This window comes from Panthera uncia (assembly GCF_023721935.1).
Source record: "Panthera uncia isolate 11264 chromosome B2 unlocalized genomic scaffold, Puncia_PCG_1.0 HiC_scaffold_24, whole genome shotgun sequence".
Lineage (NCBI taxonomy): Eukaryota > Metazoa > Chordata > Mammalia > Carnivora > Felidae > Panthera > Panthera uncia.
Genome location: NW_026057580.1, coordinates 78,290,846 through 78,302,943, shown reverse-complemented (window position 1 = coordinate 78,302,943; position 12,098 = coordinate 78,290,846). Strand labels below are relative to the sequence as shown.

The 12,098-nt window shown below is 37.1% G+C and overlaps 1 long non-coding RNA gene across 2 annotated transcripts in view; it reads right to left on the bottom strand.

Moving 5' to 3' along the window:
* Nucleotides 1–12,098, bottom strand: part of LOC125938872 (uncharacterized) — a 46,952-nt gene that overhangs the window by 29,674 nt on the left and 5,180 nt on the right. The window contains exon 4 of one of the 2 annotated variants that reach the window (XR_007462843.1): nt 619–717. The exons of the other annotated variant lie outside the window; for it this stretch is intronic. This is a non-coding gene — a long non-coding RNA (uncharacterized LOC125938872). The remainder of the gene's footprint in view (nt 1–618; nt 718–12,098) is intronic. 2 annotated transcript variants of the gene reach the window in all.

The window sequence follows — 12,098 nt, the reverse complement described above, 5'->3', positions numbered from 1 at the left end:
AGAAAATAGTTTAAAGTAGATCTAAGTGTTAGACCGTTGGGAAAAAATTAATCATTTAATTTTTCACTGCATAAACTTCTGTTTCCATCACAACTACATTTTAACAATTTTGCATAGTGAGTATATAAGTAGTGCTTTAACTGTGAGAAGTTGGCCCAGAAAAAAATTAACGTTGTTGAGTGGGAAGACAAATTCTCATTTAAGCACTATTATAAAATCCAAGTGATTTAGAGAAAATTCTGATCCCTTTAGCCTGGTTTTAAGATAATGTTAAGACTCATTCTGCAGGGTTATCCTTAATTCCTGTTACTGACATTTAGCAACTTCTGAAGACATGTGCAGAATATACTTTGTGCTACATTATGGCCCTTACCATAAAAGTGTACACAGGATACAAGTAAAAAATTTTCTATTGGCTGTTTTTTGTACCCATGTGAAATTATTCTTTAGTAATATTTAAGGCCAAGAGAAACAAAGAATTCAACATAAGGTAGAGAGAAGCAACTGCAAGTTCTCAATTGCCAAGATAAATTATGTGTTTTGTTTTTGCAGAAAATTAAATGGCAAGATATGGAGTAATGGGGGCAGGATGCTGGTCACCATTTACTGTTTACTCACAGGTTCCTGAGAGTGTCTGCCCTGTTTTGAACTATGCCATGAAGTAGCTGAGAGCAGAGTACTTTCTTCACTGGGATTCTAATCCTCCTTTAGGTCTATCTAATGTGGTTGAAAAAGAAATAACAAACGTGAAAATTTTTACCATGAATAAGCACTACCTTGATATCAAAAAGTAGGACCAGACTTTTGGTAGACATAGGTTAACTAACAAGCAACAGAAGAACACATAAAATATGTTTTTCTTTTCCATTTGTTTACTAACTTGGAAGGTGAAATATTTCCATATGACTGGTTATTGGACAAGGTAGAGAATTTTAAAGACTCTATCAAAGATATTATGAATTATTAACATTCTTCCCCAACCTGTCTAGTTGAGAAAAACTAATGAAGTATTGGTTGAATAATTATGCAACATTAGGTAGAATCATTTGAGGGAACAAATTTTATTTCACTTTATGCTTGCTTTCTTTCTTAAAAAAAAACATTTAAAACTAGTGAGTTTAGGTATTTTTTTTTTAGTATTTTTTGCGGGTGTCTTGATTTTTCCGTAAGTGAATAACATTGTATTTTGTCTCTTAAAAGCGCCCTTTTTCCATCCACATGCCATGTGTTTTAGATTTCTTGAATGCAAGAACTTACAATACCATGCAATCATTCTTTCTTTTATGTCTACTGCAGTCAATTGCAGTTATGGTGGGAATCAATGAACATCATTGTTGTGTCTATGTTTTGACATTTGAAATAAAGTGTAAACACACTTCAGAGAAAACTACACAGGAAGCCAGTATGACACCTAAGACATATTAAAGGTACTAAGATTTTGGATTCTATAACTATCTTTGTGGTATGTAAAATTTAAAAATGCTAGGTTTGTCACAGTTTTACTCAAACCACTTCCATGCACTTCCTACCACTTCTTCTTGGAGTAAAAAAAAAAAAAAAAGTTGAGGAAAAAAGACTCAGTGACGACATTTCATATTTTACTGCTAATTAAAATCTTTAGGGTTTATATAGGTTTCTTTGCACAAGTAAAAATATTACTTTAGGCTTTTTATTAAATATATTTTGTTTGGATAAGCAAATCCATAAATATTATTGACTCAAGGAAGGTTAGTTAAAGTTGGCTGACTACCAAGAAACCTTGTAAGACAGCCCAGCCTTGGACAATTTACTGCAGTCTGACTTTCAGGTCTGACACAATGTTTCAGGCTTTAAAATTTTTAATTTTTTTTTTGTCAATGAGCCCCATTTGAAAAACTAGAAATTCATTCAAAGTGGATCAAGTAAAAATGTCATATATCTACAGGCCACAGGAGAATCTCCTGGAAAGAAATTCATAATGAAGCACCAAACCTGAAGAATGGCAAGTCAAGTATTTTTCTAGTTTTCTTTCTTTATCCGTACTTCCAGGTGTATATTTAAAAATTTTTCCTCTTTGTAGACATACCCTATCTATCTTCTCTCCTTCTCTCCTTGCTTATATTGTTGAAGTCAACTTATTAATTCTCAAAGAGAAATATAAGTCCCAAAGTCCAGTGCCTTGGTTTCTCCCGTAGGTAAACTTCAAGGTATAAAATAATTGGCAGATAGTTTGGTAAGCATGGAATCAGATTGGGTGACTAGGTATGTCTATATAACTTTCCAATAGTGGCCCCTTCTTTGAAATTGTATCCATCTCAGGGCTCTTGTTGAAGTGATGGACTTGGGTGGTCATATTTATATCATGTGATCCCATCATAGGTAGACAATCCGAATCTAGACCTAATCATTCAGTCTCAATGTTTAGAATTTGAACCAAGGGACACAGACCAAACATTGGTTTCGAAAATGTGCCTACTGGATTCTTCTTGTGAAGTCAGTGCCAGAACTGGCTCTTTGGAGAGCCTGAGCAAACAGCAAGCAGAAGTCATAAGGGAAGAAGAGGAGAAATTAAGAACAATCTGCAAGGAGGAAAATGGAGCAAATACATAAATCTAAGTAGAGAGAAGGATCTTTGTGGTCCTACAGAGTAAAAAACTTACGCAGTAATGACCAGACTTTGAAAGCTGGCTTTGGGTCCTAAATTTGTTTGCTTGAAATTTCCCTGTTGCCTTTGTGTGTTTTCACTTGATCTACTTTTGGTGAATTTCTGTACTTGTAGCAAATATGTCATACACTTACACAAACATATTTTTTATGTTTCAAAGTGAAACATATACATAATTTAAAAGCCAAATAGTAACACAGGGCTTCTAATGAAAAGTAGCAAGTAGACCACTGCTTCATTTCCTCCTCACTCCCAAACAACTTCTCTCCTGAATAAACCACTTTCAACTGTCAGCTTCTTTTAGAATTTACTTCTATATTCCTAAAACTTTTGTTCAAATTCCTATTTCTCATTCTATAAATTTTAGCATTATAAATTGATTTCCTACTGTGAAAGCAGGGGATTTAACTGCCTTTTACCAACTGCCATCCATTCATCTACCATATTTACATCATAATTTCTGGTGAAATCAACTTTCAGTTTTCACATTATGACTCTAGTTATGTATTATTACTGTGCACATATGGCTCACTTCTGAGACATTAATTGTGCAATGGTTACACTTCCTTTTGGAGTTAATAACTGCCTCATTTTGGGGAGGTTTGGACTTTTATATAACTGTCATTAATTTTTCCCCAAACTCTACAACAAAAATCCAAAAAAAGCTAAAAGAAACTTTTGACATAGTTTAAAAAATTAGGAAATCTGTCAGTTTCCTTCAGATCTCAGAAAAATCACTCTAAGTTTTCCCAATGCCATTTTTTGGAGAGACTATTTTTTTTTCTCCATTGAGTATTCTTGGCTCCTTTGCCAAATATTAGTTGACTGTATCGTAAGGGTTTATTTCCAGGCTCTTGATTCTGTTCCTCGGGTCTATGTTGTCTATTTTTATGCTAGTACCATGTTGTTTTGATTACTGTATGCTTGTAATATAATTTGAAATCAGGAAGTGTTATGCTTTCAGCTTTATTCATTCTTTTATGACTGCTTTGGCTATTCTTTTGATCCATGAACATGGAGTATCTTTCCATTTGCTTGTGCCTTCAATTTTTTTTTCATCCAAGTCTTACAGTTTTTAGTGTACAGATTTTTTACTTGTGTGCTTAAACTTATCCCTAATTAATTGTTTTTGATGGTATTCTGAATGGGATTTTTTTCTTTATTGCTTTTTCAGATGTTTTATTGTTAGTGTATAAGAACACAACTAACTTCTAAATATTGATTTTATAGCTTGCAACTTTACCGAATTTCTTCATTAGTTCTAACAGTCTACCAAAAGTGGAGTCTTTAGAATTTTCTAGATATAAAAGATCATATCATCAGCAAACAAAGACAATTTTACTGCCTTTCCAATTTGAATGCCTTCCATTTCTTTTTCTTGTTTGATTGCTCCAGTTAGAACTTCCAGTAGTATGTAGAAGTAGAGTGGTGAGAGTAGGCATTGAAGTACAGTAGTGCAGGCTGGTGACAGAAGACAGGGCCTGATCTGGGCCCACAAACAGTTGTGGGGAGCCTGGGTATTGGAGTGCTCTCTCATGTCCATATAGTCTCCCTTGGGCATGTGCACTGCAGTGCTGTGTGCACTGTGTGCTAATGACAGGTATCAGGTTGGCAATGAACAAGTGCACAGCTGGATGGACTAGCCCCCAAAGCGCGTAAGGTGGCAGAAGTCAGCTGCAGGGGTCTAGGCCATCATCCTGTGGTAGGGCAGCTACAGAGGACTGGGTTAGATGTCAGTGTGGTTTCCAGGCTCTAGCGGCGGGGGGGGGGGGAGTGGGGGCTGGCATTAGTGAATACAAATGCCTGTGGGACAAAAGCTAATGAAAACTGCAAAGGGTCCTCCATGGCAGCAGTGCTATTAGTTTCTTCAGTAGTGAAATCTGCTGTCTTAGTCTGCAGAGCAGGTCACTGCGAACCAGTCAGTGTCTCCCACTGTGTGGCTACTACTGGTAGCCCCTGCTTTTCTTTCTTGTGCCAGGCTGTGTCTCTAGTTTCTATATGTCTCAGCTTTTTGTGGGCCTGGGAGAGGGGAAGCCTAAACAGGACCTTCATGTGGTGCTCCCAGAGGCTAGGGAGGCTAGATGCTCACCCTCCTTTTCCTTTCCTGGTAAGGGGAACTCCTACTAGCTGGGAGATTTCCTCTTAGCCCTAAGCAATGCTAGCTTGGAGGATGGGATGATGCTGGCAAAACAAGGCTGTCTTCTTTTTCTTCTAGAGTAGTTATTCCCAGTTTTTCTTTGTTTCACTATGTTGCTAAAGTGGACACCAGAACTTCCCCACAGCTGTTTTTGTTTATGGATATCTGTCTAATTGATCTCTTGGAAGATGGAGACTGGGGTCTCACTCCAGACTATCAATCAGTTCTGCTATTCTGATATTTCTCTTTACCATTATCCAAATTATTTCCTCACTTCTCTTCTATGTTCATTAATTCATTCATTCATTCATTGAACAAATATTCCAGAAAGTTATGTGCCAGGCCGTATTATGGGTACTGGAGACTTACATCAAGTCTCTTCTTCTATAGAGCTAAAGTTCTAGTGAGAGAAGCATAACATAAAAAAATGGAGTTGGATGTTAAACCAGATGTTTCTATACAGGCACCAATGTAAAAGAGCTATGACATTCCAAGGAGGAGTATAAAAATCAATATTAAAGTTTTTAGAGGAGAGAATTGAAAAGTTTTTGCATGATCATTCACTGCTCAGGAAATAATCAGATTTTGTAAAAAGTGGAGAGAACTTTGTGAAAATGACTGCGAAAGAGTATTAAATTTATTATTTTAATATAAGGTAGCCAGTAAAAGATCTTTCTTTACTGATATCTATCTGTTTTATTGATATTTGGGCAGAGAGCTAAAAGCAAGTGAAAGAATCAGCTACATGCGTATTTGAAAGGAAGTGTATTCTAGCCAGGGGGAACCAAAACATAATGGCCTTAGATAAGAGAATGCTTAATGTATTTTAAGAATAGCACGAAAGAGGGGCACCTGGGTGGCTCAGTCGGTTAAGCATCCGACTTCAGCTCAGGTCATGATCTCTCGGTCCGTGAGTTTGAGCCCCGTGTCGGGCTCTGTGCTGACAGCTCGGAGCCTGGAGCCTGCTTCGGATTCTGTGTCTCCCTCTCTCTCTGACCCTCCCCTGTTCATTCTCTGTCTCTCTCTGTCTCAAAAATAAACGTTAAAAAAAAAAAAAAAGAATAGCACGAAAGCCTGTAGGTATCAGAGTGACTAGGGGAGGATGGAGGCGAACAAGATGGAGATGCAATCAGAGAGGGAGTTGATGGTGTCTTGGCTTGGGATGGTGTCACTGGACATGGTAAGAAGTGGACAGATTGTGGACTTGCTTGATAGTGGAGTTGGCAGCATTTCCTGATATCCTGACTATGGTACGTAACCAAATAAAGGAGTCAAGGATGATTTCAAAATTTTAGGCTGAGCAACTGAAAATGAGGGTGGGTCACTTACTCAGATGGGGGAGAGACTCAGGAAGTAAGAGAGGCAGAGCATCTTCAAATGTTGGATTTGGAAATGTTAAATTGTGAGAGTACATTTATCTACCTGAATGGAAATGTTCAATGGGCAGTTGTATATAAGAATCCACAGTTCAAGTGAAATGTCAGGGCTGGAGATAAAAGCTAGAGAGTCATCATAGTATACTTGGTATTTTAAAGTCATGGATCATTAAGTCTCTAGGTACAGATGCCTGAGTGTGATGAACTCTATCTTCTGACTCATTCCACTCTTCTTCTTCTTTTTTTATTTAATTTTGCAATTTCTTTTTTTTTTTTTTGAGAGAAAGAGAGAGAGAGAGAGAGCGAGCATGAGTGGGTAAGGTGTAGAGGGAAGGAGACAAAGAATAAGAAGCAGGATCCAGGCTCTGACTGTCAGCACACAGCCCAAAGCAGGGCTCGAACCCACAAACCGTGAGATCATGACCTGAGCCGAAGTTGGATGCTTAACCAACTGAGCCACCCAGGCATCCCTAAAAACTTTTATTTTTAAGTAATCTCTAGATCCAACATGGGGGTTGAACTCACAACCCTAAGATCAAGAGTCACATGCTCTACCGATTGAGCCAGCCAGGTGCCCCCTTCAATTAAACTTTTAATTAAGTTGATATTTTATCCCTAGCTATTTGACCCCTATGTGTACCTCTCAGTTCTGGTCTTGGGTGGGAAAGGGGATTACTATTTATTGGGGTCCAAGTACCACTGACTTTTAAAAGGGCATTCTGTTTATAAAATGAAAGTATAAATATACATTAATAAAAATCAAATAGTATAGTGGGACTTATAACCAAAAGCAAGCCTTTCCACCTCATTGCTGCGCCAAGTCCATTCCAGTTTCAACTTCTCAGAGGCAACCATATTCAAATGTTTGTTTTTAATTGTCCTGATAATTTTCTCATTGATTCAGTATAACACAACCATGCCATTATTTTACCAACTTATCAATGTTAGAGATAATACATTGGCTTCTTTCTTCTATTGTGCATCAGGATTTAGTGTACTTCTACTATTCCTGTACTAAAGTTTTGTTAGGTCTAGCATTATATATACTAATATCACAATAATGGTAGAGGAAATTTTCACTCATAATTGTCAAATAAGTGTGTATGTATTGCCTAGGACATAATATGCATTGCACATTTTAGACAATAAATATTGAGTGAATATATATATTTTAGGTTCAAACTTTTCCACTTAAAATGTCAGCATTTCCCCTGTTATTAAACATTCACAGACACTTATTTTATTTTATTTTTTTTAATGTTTTATTTATTTTTGAAAGAGAGACAGAGACACAGTGTGAGTGGGGGAGGAGCAGAGAGAGAGGGAGACACAGAATCTGAAGCAGGCTCCAGGCTCTGAGCTGTCAGCACAGAGCCTGATGCGGGGCTCAAACTCATGAACCACAAGATCATGACCTGAGCCGAAGTCCAACGCTCAACTGACTGAGCCACCAAGGGGCCCCAGGACACATTTTTTAAAAATGGCTGACATTAATAATATGTGGCTGCACGGTAATTTATTTAACCTTCAGCATATTATGAAATATTTAGGGGTTTTTCCTATTTCTTAAGAACACAAATAACTTGTCTGTAAACATCCTTATAATAAAACCATCAACTACATCTCTGATTCTTGGAGTAGATTCCTAGAAATGGAATTACTGATTCAAAAGTTCTTGCTACTGTGTGCCTGGATAGCTCAGTCAGTTAAGCGTCTGACTCTTGATTTTGCTCAGGTCATGATGTTACAGTCTTGAGATTGAGCCCTGTGTCCAGCTCCACACTGAGCATGGAGCCTGCTTGGGATTCTCTCTCTCCCTCTCACTCTGCTCCTCCCCTGCACGCATGCACATGCACACACATACACTCTCATTCTCTCTCTTTCTCAAAATAAATAAGTAAACATTTAAAAAAGGTTCTTGGTACATATTGCCAGTTTCGTTTCCAAGAAGATTTTGCCTTTTTATACTAATAAAAGAGATTACTATAAAAGATTACCATAAAAGAGTAATCATCTCATTGCATATTACTAAATGCTAAATATGTGTAAGCTCTAAAACTATGCTAATTTTATAGATTTAAGATGGTTACCTTGTTTTAGCTCACAATTAAAAAAAAGTTTTTTTTAAGGTTTATATATTTTTGAGAGAGGGAAAGAGAGAGAGAGAGTGCTAGCAGAGGAAGGGCAGAGAGAGAGGGAGACACAGAATCTAAAGCAGTCTCCAGGCTCTGAGATGTCAGCACAGAGTCCCATGTGGGGCTCAAACTCACAAACTGTGAGATCATGACCTGAACCAAAGTCAGACACTTAGCCTACTGAGCCACCCAGGTTCCCCAAGCTCGCAATTATTTTGATTGCCAGTGTTGCTGTAGATTTTTTTCTTATGTCCTATTACTCATTATTACATAACATTTTAATTTCTTCAGTTTAATATTTTATTATATCACTAATTTGAATTTTTTAATATTCAGAGAAGTACTTTATAAATTACTTCTTGGTTGTAACATTATTGGCTATTCTTTGCACTTTAAAAAATCTCAAAGGAAAGCAATATTAAGGATTAGCAATCTTATTAAAAGTTTACAGTGATATAAAATTTAGCTGGATGGCTAGTTAATATTTATTTTGCATTTGATTATATACTGTGGGTCTTGGAATTTCAATAAAACTTTTTGTTATTAAAATTTGTGTAATAGTCATTGCATATTACTGCCATCTTGAGGTGAGATGGTTTTTATAAGTTAGAAACTGACAATGGTTATTCTACTAATGTATTTGATGCTTTATGATCAATGTTTTAGTTTTGATCTTTCTTTCCCATGGTTTCCCACTTACTTTTTGTCATTTGAAATATCATTTGTGATATGTGCATGTTGCGTAATTAAAAAAAAATCCCTGTAGCAACCTATGATTAGGAGAGGTAGGCAGAGAAGATAGCAAGCTTTTCCCCTGTATCTTTTTAATATTTATTTATTTATTTTGAGAGAGACAGAGTGAGCAGGAGAGGGGCAGAGAGTGAGCAGGAAAGGTGCAGAGAGAGAGGGGGAGAGAGAATCCCAAGCAAGCCCTGTGCTGACAGTGCAGAGCCTGACACAGGGCTCCATCTGAAGAATGGTGAGATCATGACCTGAGCCAAAATCAAGAGTCAGGTGCTTAACTGCTTAACTGACTGAGCCACCCAGATGCTCCTCCATGTATTACCAACAAAATACACATTTTAGCACTGATTGGTTCAGGCTGTGTCACCTGCCTATGTCTGTTTGGGGTTGAGAAAGGGAGCATCTTCCTCATGTGGCTTCAGTAATGAGAGACACATAAAGTGAATACAATGTTATACGTCAATAATATATCAACTTTAAAAAAGGATTAAAAAAAATTTTTTTTAATGTTTATTTATTTTTGAGAGAGAAAGCACAAGCGGGGTAGGGGCAGAGAGAGAGGGAGACACAGAATCTGAAGCAGGCTCCAGGCTCTGACCTGTCAGCACAGAGCCCGACGCGGGGCTCGAACTCACAAACTGTGAGATCATGACCTGAGCCAAAGTCGGACGCTTAACCGACTGAGCCACCCAGGTGCCCCTGGATTTTTATTTTTTAATGAGAGGCACAATCGGCTACTTCCCCCAAATTTGTGACAGGGTATAGGATTTTAGACAGTAAAAAAAAAAAAAAATGTATCAATTATATTATCTTTGCTAAAAAAATTTCAATGGAGCCATTATCTGTAGGATAAAGTTTTACTCTTGTGATATTCCATACAATCTTGGTCTCTAATAATCTAGATGACTGTATATTTTTGAGAATTAATTACACAAAGATTCCTCAAACTTGTTTCCCAAATGAGCACTGGTATACCTGGACTAATCAGAGAATGCATGAACCTTGAAATTAATTACTAGTTCAAGTTGGGTATCAAGTAATATCATTTTATAACTATTTGGGTTTGAGCTTTCAGTTATACTATATAAACACACCAATTAAGGATTGTTTGAATTGTTTAAAATAGTGTTTGGTATAACAAAAAGAACCTTAGAAATATGTAATAGCTCTCATTCTTATATAAAACTATAAATAGTACTATGTAGTAATAAGTTACATTTCATTTGGTTTTTAGTATTCTTTCTTTTAGGATTATACATTTATTTGAAAGAAATGCTTTTATTGACAGAACAGTACCAGTCAGAACTGACTGACCTTATTTTCACTATATTAGCTTAATATTTCTTGGTTTTAAACATGTCTATGAACATGAAATTATATGCTGAACTCTAAAACCAATAAAAGCAAAGAATTATGAATACTCTTATGAATGATATAATGCATTATTTGTTTAGCATACTCTAAAATAATTTTTTAAAATTATTTATTTATTTTTTGAGACAGAGAGAGAAAGAGCATAAGCAGGGGAGGGGCAGAGAGAGGGAGACACAGAATCTGAAGCAGGCTTCAGGCTCTGAGCTGTCAGCACAGAGCCTGACGCGGGACTCGAACTCACAAACCACGAGATCATGACCTGAGCCCAAGTTGGACACTTGACCGACTGAGCCACCCAGGTGCCCCTAAAATAATTTTTAAAAGTAGGTAGTTACAGGTATGTAAGAAGATGAGACATCAATGTCAAAGGTGAAAGTTTATGACTTATAGGCAGAATCTGACTAGTTGAATAAGTACAAAAAATATTCAAGCAGTCAGTCAGTTGTGGAAGTTTAAACTGGGTTCTTGATCAGCAGTGTCCATGGCTGATCAACTTCTTTTCCAGAATATATGGTGTTATTTGCCACAGTAGTGGGTACTGTAGATTGACTTGATCATCTTCAAACCCACATTCCTACTGTGCCTTTCTATTCTATAAAAGTTGTTGCACTATCAATGACATTTTTAGACTCCTTTGCACCTTGTGTTCTGGATGTGCGTTAGGTTCGGCAATTAAGTGCACTTGCACAAATTGGAAGGTAGATGTTTTATGTCTTGTCTCGGTTATATATACGGTGGTAAACATGGTCTTAGAAATGTGACATTTTCTGTAGTAGTATTTCATGATCTTATCTCCAGCTTCCTATGTGTTTGAAACAACTTCATTGGAGATGGTGGCCATATTTGAGTGCCCAGTAAATGGCTCTGGGATTAGATGGATATTTCTGCTGATTGCAGAGGCTTCCAGACTTACGTCTCCTATCCCTGAATTTGGCTGTCACTTTGTGTTCACAAATTCAATAGTTCCATGGTAGCTCAGAAGTAATATTTCTATTGCAGGCTCAGTTTTGTAGTGCTCTAAGAATTTCTGGAGTCTCAGATTAAAGTCTTCTCTTGCCTTTCTAGTATTTTTGTAAACTCCTAAATACCTGCGTTTCTTAAAATACCTAGAGTGGTTTTCTGTTTCCTGACCTGAATCATGACTGATTTATCCCTTTACTAAAAATGTATACAACTTGGAAAGTCAGGACAGTATTACCATAGCAATATGTGGCAGAGACTGCTAGCTATCCACCAACACCCATTCTCCTTTCTTCTCTTTGTAACTGAAGATCCTAGTTTTCCTTATCCAGGCCAAGACTTCATTTCTTAGCTTTGCCGCAGCTACCAGTGTTCATGTAACTGAATCTTGGCTAATGAGATGTAAATAGAAGTGATTTATGACACTTTCTGGTGATGCCCTTGCCCGTTTCTCTTCTCTACTGGCTGAGAAACAGGTGTGGTCATGAAGGTAGAGAAGCCACCTTGGGTCCAAAGATGAAAAATTCTTGTTGATGATGTCAGAGCTGCTCTACTAGCCTGGGAACTACTATATTTAGATAGCAACGTAAGAGGTAAATAAGCCTGCCTGCCTTCCTTCCTTCCTTCCTTCCTTCCTTCCTTCCTTCTTTCTTTTCTTTCTTTTCTTTTCTTTCTTTCTCTTTCTTTCTTTCTTTCTTTCTTTCTTTCTTTCTTTCTTTCTTTCTTTC